Source organism: Crinia signifera, chromosome 2 (genome assembly GCF_055691185.1).
Source record: "Crinia signifera chromosome 2, ASM5569118v1, whole genome shotgun sequence".
NCBI lineage: Eukaryota > Metazoa > Chordata > Amphibia > Anura > Myobatrachidae > Crinia > Crinia signifera.
Window position 1 is genome coordinate 267187635 of NC_139218.1, and position 11084 is coordinate 267198718.

The window sequence follows — 11084 nt, forward strand, 5'->3', positions numbered from 1 at the left end:
TCCTCTCCCTCCTCACGGCCTTCCTCCTCCCGGGCTGCCTCCTCCCGGGCTTCCATGCGTGCCCTGGCGCGTGCTGAAATGTTCATGTTGATGGCATAGAAATCGAAGGTTGGGTTTCATAAAAATGGGGGAATGAAAAATTCACATTAGTCATGCTCATAACCTTACAAATGATAATTTCAGTTATATTTCATACATTTATCATGCTAACTAATTGATATGCTACACCCAAAAACAGAGGGACTACATATACCCCCCCATATATCCCCCATATACCCCCCATATACACCCCATATACACCCCATATACACCCCATATACCCCCCATATACACCCCATATACACCCCCCATATACCCCCCATATACACCCCATATACTCATGCACATATTTATAAAAACTACAGAAATCATTGCTAACAAACGCAGACATATTTGTAAATATATAATTACATCGGCCAATATGGCGGCGAATTGTGCTTAGCAGCACTGGCTGCCGCAGGTCAGACCAGCGCCGCTCCACTTGCCCCAGGCTTCTGCAGACGCCGGTCCGGGCGTAGATTAAGCGGCGGGCAGCATTATATGCCCACCACTTCTCCCTGTTGGACACATATGGGCCCCTGGGCCCCAGGCGCCGGTCCATGACCTCAACCAAGGCCAACAGCTCCTGGGTGGAAAAGGAGTTAGCCCTGGTTGAAGACATATTGACAATGGCGCAGTTATTAATTGCAGGTACATATATAACTTTTGGTGGTTGCTGATTGGTCTAAAAACTTGTTTGTTTAGTATTAACTTTATTAATCCTTCTTACATTAACAATATGTATGCGAATAGAAACTTACGCGGACCGTTCCGATATACACACACCATAACAAACAGTATGCTTTCAATTTATAGAGAAACTAACTGTATATATAGTGTGCTAAAAATAATACACGCAACCATCTACTAATACATACGCTGATAACAAGGCACATACAACATGCTTTCAATGTAGAGACATACTGTATATACAGTGTGCTAAAAATAATACACGCAACCATCTACTAATACATACGCTGATAACAAGGCACATACAACATGTTGGTGTATGACAAATTCATCCTCATAACATATGTAAGGAAAGCATTATAACGTTCTTATGTTTTTAAATGTGATTCAGAAAGCATACACAAACTCCAACAGATACCACCTGAAAACACTCATCATTGGAATGACAGGTGCACACATTTAACCATGTAGCACACAATGGTCAACAACCTGTGTATGTGCATGTACAGGTGAATGTTCAGGTGCGTTGAGACCTGCGTAATTTAAGCGGGAATTATCGGCGGGAAATATCGGCGTAAATTAGCTACTACATTGCGGGGAAAAATATACGCCGCCTTGTTCATGGCGGGAGTTTACCATATAAATATCCAGTCAGATGCAGGCCATAATTGCTGCAAACATGTCTAGCTCAGATGATTCCGCAGCTGAGGACGCTCTACAGAGAGCAAGAGCAGAATCCTTGCTTGAAAGGTTGAGGCAGAGGGAGCAGGAGAGGACAAGGAGGACCCAAGAGCAAGGGGGCCCCTCACTAACAGGCACTACTGCAACGCCACCAGCTCCACAAGGGCCAAGCAACCAGCCAGAACAAGAGGTTGCATCTCTCCAAACAGGTGTGACCCAGCAGGTGCATGGTGAGAGAACTGGGGCCACCAGAAAACGAGCTGCAACATCTAGGGCGAGGACTGAGCAGGATACCACCACCAAAAAGAGAAACACTGCATTTCTAGAGGCAGAATTGAGAATTTTAGTGCCCAGGGCATGAGAAAGGATCTAATTGCCAACCAGGAAGCCGGGTGCCAGTGCAAAGAGAAACCTTTGGGAGAAGATCACAGAGGAAGTGAACCAGGTGTCACCAGTGGTCAGAGATTGGCTATCGGTGAAGAAAAGGCAAGTGTGTTTGTCCCCCTGATAATGTCATATGTGTGTACATATGTTACATGTATGTTTTGAGAATAATAGAAAGGTGTGTTTGTAGATAGTGCTACACTTCAATGTCACATGTGAACACAACCATGTCTAATAACCCACATTTATATATGAAACATGCACCATTGGTGTAATGTGAGGTTATGGGCAAAGTTCTGCTCATGTGAAGTATGTGATGGGACAACAGAAAGTGTGTTGTTGAAAAAGAGTTGTTGTAACATGTTCCATATGATGCTACTGAAACAAGAATGTCCAAACTGTGCACATGTAGCTGGTGAGAAACTACACATCCCAGTATGCCTTCCCATAGTTAAATTACTCCATAATAACAACACTGTCAAGCTATGGTGGAATGTGTAGTTTCACACCAGGCGGAGGTGCATAATTTGGCCATGGATGATGTCATTTCTGCATAGTGATCTATGTATGTGCATTTAGTGGCCTAATGAATGAGATGAGACACTGAAATGCCTCATAATGGAGACATTAATGTGTGTGTGGGAAACATATGCCTAAAAAACATAAGATCACCCACACTAGGAAATGTAACGTAGTCATGATGTTCACTAGCACAGTGGTGCACATATCTCATGGTGATATTTGTATTTTTGAACTTGTAGGTGGTCAGACTTCAAAACTACACTGAAGAGGAAGATGACTGACCGGTACAACCACAGCATGTCCACCGGGAGGGGGCCTATGCCAGATCATTTGGAATATACCCCCCTGGAGCAGGACGCCTTGGATGTCATTGATGTGGCCGAGGTCAGGGGGATATCCAATATGGATAGTTAGCTCCCGGTGGAGGTCTTTAATGCTGCTTTTGATGGTAAGTCACAGTAATTTATTGTATTTGGTAAGATAGTGTTTTGTGTGTATGTGATGGTGACATTGTTTTCAATTATTATCCTAGAAGAAGCAGAAACACAGGATGAACCGGCAGCATCTTCCTCTGCAGAGCCACAGGTGGAGCAAGTGGTCCAGCCTCCACCAACACGACACCCCCAGCCACAGGACACATGGGATGCCAGGTGGATGGTGACGCTGGAGAGGATCGAGCAGCAAGGGGTGGAGGCTGCGGTCCGTCAGCAGCAGGTTGGGGAATTTCTGGCAGATTGGAAGGCCACAAACAGGCAGCAGTGTGAGGCCTTCAACCGCACGAATGACACTCTGGCGGCTGGCATGCAAAGCATTGCCCAACAACTCAGCCACCAGAATGACATTCTGGTGGAGCTGCTCACCACCGCCAGGTCCCTAAGGGACAATCCCCCATCTGCTGGGCCACCCCAAGCTGCTCCCCAACCTTCCACCTCTGCTGAACCTCCTGTGCCCACTAGGGGAAGACGGCGCAAGCCATCAGAGCCAAAGGCCCCTGTCCCCAAGGCCCCATCTAAAAAGGGGGAAAAAGGGCCAAAATAATGACACCTGGTTCACTTCCTCTGTGGTTGGACCCCAAATGTTTAAATTGCACTGGACATCCACTTCCTGAGTTGGCCATCTATCCATTTTCGTGCCATGGGCAGTAAAGTTCTTATTTTGACCTCTAGAAATGCAGGATACATTTTTGGTGGTGTGTATCATGCTTAGTATTCACCCTGGTTGTTGCAGTTCGTATTCTGGTGTCCACATTTCTTTCACCATTGCATTTGCAGGGTAACACATGTTTGGAGATATGCAACCTCTTGTTCTGGCTGATTGTTATTTTTGTCTATATTTTATATTTTATTTTTATTTATGACATTAAAGTGTCAAATAAGCTGTGATGCTGAACAGCAAATAAATTTATTTTCACAATTACCACACAATTGTTGTATGTGTCATTTCTTGTGTGAAACAAATAATACATTTATGTGTACTTACTGACCAGGGTATTTTTGTGCATTTCTTGAAGTGTGGTAGAAGTTTCCCATGTGTAACCCTCTCCATGGCCATTCACATGTTCATATCCAACTTTTCCCAGCTAATTAGTTTGTGTCAGCACATGTGCAGAGCAACTTAATAGGTGAGAAAGCAGTTTGTGTGCAGGTGAGGTAGCTCCTACATTAGTAGGTAAAAGCAGGTCCAGAACAATGATTTCCTCATGGAGTGGGTGAGGTAGACAAACAAGGGTCAAAAGGGACATTTGTGTAGGAATGCATATGTGTCCTCCCTAAAAAACCAGTCATGTCTTGGTACAGGTATGTTTAAGATGTGTGAATCGGCCAAACATGATAAAATTGCTTGTGAACAAACATGTTTAACTATTTAAATATATATGAGTTTACAGTGTCATAAGCAGATGTAGGAATCCTTTGTTAGAGAGATGTGATTGCAATAATGTGATTGGTGGCATCTTACATCCAGAGTGTAGTAACATCCAATTCATAGCAGATCAGAAAGTGGTACAGTTCTGTATTTTGGATACTATACAAAGATTGTGTGCAAAATAGTGGCCATGGGCTTAAAAGATTGCTGAAACATCCTTTGTAGCTGTTAGATGTGGTTTATGTATTTGTATCATAAATACAAAACATATGTTTGTATTAGAGTGAACACGTTGTTGACACATGTCGACTTGTGTAGATTGAGTGTGCTACTGTGTAAAGTATATGAAAACACGTAGTGAATGTGTATAAATATTGAACAAATACCTACCTTAGCATATATAAGCAGGTCTTAAAAAGATTCTTACCTTAAATTGAACAAACCTTTAAATGTAGAGAAGTATAGAAAGATAAGCTTTCAATGTGTTTGAGTGCTGTGTGTGGCTTGCAGGTAGTGAAATAATGGTTTGGACTTAATAGACTGCAGCATTGCTTAATACATTCAGGTGTATGTGTTTGAGTAGTAATCAGCATTAATTAGCAGACCCAGGCGTCCGCTGTCATGCGGTTTCTGTAGGGGTGGTCTGAGGTGGCGGTGGCGGCCGCCTGTTTTGTGTCCGAAAATGAACGGTGCTTTCGCCGATCGAGCGGTAGTAGCAGCGTACATTTTTGGTGCACACCCCCGTGTACGCCCATGTCTACGCCCATTTTCCCTCATTATTTCGGCCGCTCCCCTCAACACGCCCCTATGCCGCCCACAATGACCGCACTCTCGCGTACAGGTTTTTTCGCACGGAAAGACCCGTCCGTGAGCGTTGTGGAGTGGTCGCGCCTGCGCATTGGAGATGGTACGCATGCGCAGATCCCAAAAAAAACCGGAACGTACGCGTACGGCCCAGCCGCACGAACCAGAATAAGGCCCACTGTTAGCTCAAAATATACAATTAATGCACCATGTCTTACAAAAAACATGAAAGACCCAGGCTGTCTTTAAGGCCCCTCAGTGTGAGTGTATATAACTGATAGCTCCACAAGCTTCAGCTTGAAGCCGCAGTTTTGACCTATCTCCACCTCTTTTCAGAGGGGGCATATGGTCAATAATTCTGTAGCGCAATGAAGTGAGAGAATGTCTGGCCTCTACTAAGTGACGTGCCACAGGCTGGTCACTGTTCCCGGCTGCAATGGCAAGTTTAATGGAAGACCTATGAGCTGTGGCACATTCTTCAAGCTCTGTCCGACTTTCTGACATAATGTAGACCACATGGACAACTTATGAGATACATGAGTTGCAGCTGACACGGTGTCTATTTTTTTTTTCTTTCCTGAGTATGGGTGACAAAACGTGTCATCCTGTACTAAGTAGCTGCAAGTCACATGGACACGATATCTAACATCATTTTTAAGTAAGATTTTTGCCTCACTTAAATGCACACATAAGAGACTTGTGGTGCAGAAATGGCAGTGTGGGATCTGACGTGACCAATGGCCAATGTGATTTTGCAATCTAAATGATCTGGCGAGTTCTGGAGTGAAATGAGTTTACCCATAGGAGCTTATTTTCTGATAGATCAGTTTTCCTGACTGACGTCAGTGCTTGTTGTCTGGATAGTCTCATTACTTTAGCCTTAGATCTTTATAAGTCTGCCAGAGGGTATCCCCTCACCACGAACTTCTCTATCATACCATTAAGAGAGAGTCCCAGTTGGTGCGTATTGCTAGAGATATGCCTGACTCGCAACATTTGCGAGAAAGGCAACCTCTTTTAGAGGCTCAGGATGATGACTGGTTGATAACAGAATATTAATTCTGTCTGTTAATTTTGTGTATAGGGATGTGCTGATCAAGCCAACCTCGATTTTAATGTGTTCATCCAGGTACTGAACTGCTTGGGCAATGATGACATATGTAAGTTAGACTGGTGAATCAGTATTGTTATGAGTTTCAATGAGATTGATCAGAGACTTTTTATCACCCACCCAAAACACCAGCAGATTTTCTATGTACCTCATGTAGATGGTACTGAGAATACATTCTGCAGGCACCTTGTCTAAATTGGACAATTTCAATTATAAGGTGTTTGTGTCTTTAAGGTATGTGCTCATCCCTTGTATACACGGCTGTATAAAGAAATCTAAGTATACTGAAGTAGCCTAATACAAAGAACCCAGGGAAGATATGATGGGTCTGCCCGGGGGATTTGTCAGGCTTTTATGTATTTTAGGAATAAGATACACAGACCGGAACACCTTGGGCCTTATTCTAGTTCACTCTTTCTGACAAAATCCTTCTTAGATGGACAAAACCATGTGCACTGCAGGTGGGGCAGAGGTAAAATGTGCAGAGAGAATTAGATTTGGGTGAGTTATTTTGTTTCTGTGCAGCGAAAATACTGACTGCTTTATTTTTACACTGCAATATAGATCTCACTTTGAAGTAAAACCCCACCCAAATCTAACTCTCTCTGCACAAGTTACATCTGCCCAGTGGCGTAACTGTAAATTTAGCTCCCCCCTGCCAAAAAGTTTGTGGTTCCCCCCAAGCCTTCTTTAGTAAAACATGACAATGATGCAGACTGGTTACCTGGGCTACTGTGCACCGCCATGTGTAGTGCTGCAGCACGCCCATGCGGCGTAACAGGGAGGACATCCCATCCGCTGACATACTGTAGCCTTCCGTCACCAAGGAAAGACCAGAGATACTAGCAGCCGGAAGTGTGTGCAGTAATGACACCGGCCTCCCCCAGGCGCAGAGGAGGTGAGGAGACTGGGGAGGGGGGGCGGGCTGTCATCTACTGTATGCAGCCACCGCCGCCTACTACTAATGAGTGACAGCAAATTGTGTATTCGTACAAGACAGCAGGTCATTTTCAGTGTGCCCCAAGACCTCTGGCTCCCCCAAGCCACAGCTGGGCCTGCCACTATAGTTACGCCACTGCATCTGCCCCACCTGCAGTGCACATGGTTTTGTCCAAGAAGGATTTTGTCAGAAAGAGTGAACTAGAATAAGGCCCCTTAGTACATGCTCGATTTTGTCAGAAAGAGTAGACTAGAATAAGGCCCCTTATTACAGCCATCATCCCCCCCCCCCCCCATCATCCCTCTGCATTGAAGAATGGCTTACCATATTCGCAGATGGTGAGAGAAGTGCGGATATGTAGTGAGCCATCTCAAATGAATTCCAAATTAGATGTCATCATAGACAAATTCCAGCACAGAGGATATTCATACAATAAACTACTTACAGCCAAAAATAGAGCATTACAACTTAAGAGAGCAGATTTGCTAGTATCGGCTGTTAAGCAACAGGCCTCTGTTTTTCCTTTAATCACAAAGTTTGATTCCTCTACTGTAGTTCTGTGGTGCCTGTTGCTAGTAAGGTTCTGTGGCCTATCGCGGCAATGGACACTTCTGGGGAAATTTACCAATATGAAAAACCTAGTTTTTCGTATTGGTATTTTCCCTACGACTGCATACGACTGTTTAAGTCGTATGCAAAGTCGTGTTCTGGAGGATCAGTTACAAAGCAGTCATATACGACTGCTTTGTAACCCTCCGATGGTGTAATGATTCGTATTAGCGGCCGTATATACGGCCGCTAATACGAATGTTTCTGGCAGTCTGCACGGATCAGTCAGATCCGTGCAGGCTGCAAGGTGTAAAAAAAAATAGAAAAAATAAATAAATAAAAAAAAAAACGGCGTGGGGTCCCCCCCACAGCCGAAACCAGCACCAGGCTGAAGGAGCCGGGGCCAGTAATTAAAAATCAGGGAACCCGACAAATAGGGGTTCCCCGATTTTTAACAACCAGCCCCAGGCTCCAGGTCCGGGGCTGGTTCCCAAAATACGGGGGACAAAATGAGTAGGGGTCCCCCGTATTTTAAGAACCAGCCCCAGGCACAACCAGCCAGCAGGGTAATGTCACAGCCGGGGGACACTTATAATATAAGGTCCCGCGGCCAAAACATTCTCCCTACCGACCAGTCAGCCTGGCCAGGGGCCCTGGGGGAGTGGGGACCCCCCCAATGAAGGGGTCCCCCCCCTCCGGGACTTACCTGACCAGGCTGAAGCCTGGTGCTGTCCTCGATGCCCCTGGGCGGTGGGCATCGAGCTGATAAATGGTGTAAAAAAAAGATGAACCTATTGTTTTTTACTGTGGCACTACAAGTGCCAGCAAGCCTCCCCAGCAAGCTGGGACTTGGAGAACCACAAGTCCCAGCCTGCTGGGCATTAAAGGGCCCGCTGGCACTTGTAGTTCTACAGTTAAAAAATAGTGCACAAACCACACTGACACACTTTTAAAATAAAACTTTATTACACACAAAGCCCACACATACTAATACTTACCTATCTTCTCTCCGTAGGTAGCCCTGATGTCCTGTGTCGGCGTCTTCTGGTCCTGTGTCGTCTTCTTCCTCCATGTCGACCGTCGCTGTCGCCGTCCTGATCTGACGAAATCCATTTGGGAAGCTGTGGAAGGAAACCATACTCACCTGTCCCAGCGCGACGTAGTCCAGGTAAGGGTCTTTGCAAAAAAACAAACCGACACCCCGAAACCAGACCGGACTGACGGAGACGCACGGTGTTTACATCGTGCGGCTCCGCCTCCCGAATGCCGCTATTGGCCGCCCTGCGGCCTAGCAGCCAATCAGGAGCCGCTAGGCCGCAAGGCGGCCAATAGCGGCATTCGGGAGGCGGAGCCGCACGATGTAAACAAACACACGTGCGTCTCCGTCAGTCCGGTCTGGTTTCGGGTGTCGGTTTGTTTTTTTGCAAAGACCCTTACCTGGACTACGTCGCGCTGGGACAGGTGAGTATGGTTTCCTTCCACAGCTTCCCAAATGGATTTCGTCGGATCCGGACGGCGACAGCGACGGTCGACATGGAGGAAGAAGACGACACAGGACCAGAAGACGCCGACACAGGACATCAGGGCTACCTACGGAGAGAAGATAGGTAAGTATTAGTATGTGTGGGCTTTGTGTGTAATAAAGTTTTATTTTAAAAGTGTGTCAGTGTGTTTTGTGCACTATTTTTTTAACTGTAGAACTACAAGTGCCAGCGGGCCCTTTAATGCCCAGCAGGCTGGGACTTGTGGTTCTCCAAGTCCCAGCTTGCTGGGGAGGCTTGCTGGCACTTGTAGTGCCACAGTAAAAAACAATAGGTTCATCTTTTTTTTACACCATTTATCAGCTCGATGCCCACCGCCCAGGGGCATCGAGGACAGCACCAGGCTTCAGCCTGGTCAGGCAAGTCCTGGAGGGGGGGACCCCTTTATTGGGGGGGTCCCCACTCCCCCAGGGCCCCTGGCCAGGCTGACTGGTCGGTAGGGTTAATGCTTTGGCCGGGGGGACTTGCATAAAAAGTCTCCCCCCGGCTGTGGCATTAGCCTGCCGGCTGGTTGTGCCTGGGGCTGGTTCTTGAAATACGGGGGACCCCTAGTCATTTTGTCCCCCGTATTTTGGGAACCAGCCCCGGACCTGGAGCCTGGGGCTGGTTGTTAAAAATCGGGGAGCCCCTATTTGTCGGGCTCCCTGATTTTTAATTACCGGCCCCGGCTCCTTCAGCCTGGTGCTGGTTATGGCTGTGGGGGGGACCCCACGCCGTTTTTTTATTTATTTATTTATTTTTCTATTTTTTTACACTGTAGCCTGCACGGATCTGACTGATCCGTGCAGGCTAAAACGCAAATAGAACAGGAAAATGGTGTTCTATTTTCCTGTCGTATTTGCGTGGGTGTTTCACACCACTAAGCAGCCGTATTGTCAGTACGGCTGCTTAGTAAATCAGAAACCACCATTCTTTTGAATGGTGATTTCTGTCGTATCCTATCGATGGTGTAGGGCATTCGTATTTGTAACTACAAATACGAATGTTCCATCTTTAGGACTACGAATTGTTGTATTTTTGGGATTGTAAATCCCGAAAATACAAATTCGTAAAAAAAAGGTGTATTTCTCCCTACGAATACACCTTTTTTCTACGAATCCATTTTGGTAAATTTCCCCCTTCATTGCCAGTTTTTAACAAAGTGCATCCACTTACATGCTATACTAGAGGACGTATTTACGTGACATTCTAGTTCACACTGACATCAATGGTTTTGATAGTGTTATCCAAACAAACATTAAATTTAAGGAGCCTGGATGTTATAAATGTCCACAATGTATTACGTGCAATTATTTGATTGCAGACAATTAATATAAACATCATCATACGTCCAAGGTATACCACATCAAACATATGTTGTCATGGGATTCGCAGTTTGCTGTGTACAGAATTGTCTGTCCTTGCGGCCTATTTTATATAGGCATGACAACTAGAAAATTTAAAGAGAGGATGGCCATGCACCGATCGGCTAGTAAAGCAGCATTGGCCAGTAAAAAAAACTGATCAACTGATGGCCATCCATTTCAAAGAATGTGGATACCCTCTTTCCACTCTCCGGTACCAGGTATTCATCAGGTTCCTCCATCTAACAGAGGCGGTGATATACTTAAAAGGCTTCTTAAATTAGAAGCTACCTGGATATATAGATTAAATACTGTGGCTCCACATGGTCTTAATGAATGTATAGTGTGGAGTTCATTTATGTAGTTCATTAGATTAATTGATATATCTACTAGTGTGATTTCTTCAATTTTGATTGTTACTAATGCTGTTATAATATCACTTGTTTCCATGATTATAACTAATTCTTTATATATGTATTATATATGTATTCTTTTTGTGTATATGCATTTTTTTTATTCATAAGTATCTCTGTCTTGTGTATACATTATTAATATATGATGTTTTCATGCTGTTATAC